Here is an 855-nt window from a genome sequence, read left to right on the forward strand (position 1 = left end):
AAGTCATTCGTTTCTAAACACGTTCTAGAAGAAAACATAAAACATATATAAATAGGCTAAATAGAATATTTCGAAAATAAATATATTTCAGATAGCATTCAGGTTCAGATTTCATTCAGATTTGAGAAATATCGAGTTAATGAGTAGAAATTATCCCAATGCAGCCCCCCTATTTTCTTCTTTTTTCAATTTAGTTAACAGTTCAATTACATTTTCTTTAAAGCTTATTTCCCAGTATGAAGGAAAGCTAAATGCTGCTACAAAGCCTATTTTATACACTGCAAGAAATACAGCTTTGGTGGAGAAATACTGGATCCTTGATGAATTTATTAATTACTTTACTTTTATTTATTTATGTTTATTTGTTGGACCAAAAGTAGAATATACTGGATTTAGAAGTAATGAAATCAGCCTATAAAAGACCCATTATGTGAATGTTTTTAATTGTACAATCTAAAACTCTGTCAGGTTAAATTTACAGAAAACAATACAAAGGGCATGACTACAGTGTTTATGAATGCTGTACATTCTGTTATTTTTAATTTGCTCCTTGAAACTTATCATTCCAAATTTTTAAATATGCCTTTTGTTTTTTGTGTATTTTCTTGTTGCCTCTGTCTGTAGTCTATATCATTTGTTTATCTGTGACTCACAGCGAAACACATGTCACGAGTGGGCAATCATGGCCACCTAATACCTCTCCATTAATAAAATGTCCATATATTAATAAACACCAGGATGTGGTATAGCAGAGTCATTTATGGTGCTTACTTTGGTTTCTACAAATGCATTAGAGAGATTTTTTTATGTGAAAAAAATAAAAGCTGCTTCATTTTATGAATGAATCTGAATAAA

The sequence above is a fragment of the Morone saxatilis genome, unplaced genomic scaffold (assembly GCF_004916995.1).
Source record: "Morone saxatilis isolate NCDOM2014 unplaced genomic scaffold, NCSU_SB_2.0 Contig1, whole genome shotgun sequence".
Classification (NCBI taxonomy): Eukaryota; Metazoa; Chordata; class Actinopteri; family Moronidae; genus Morone; species Morone saxatilis.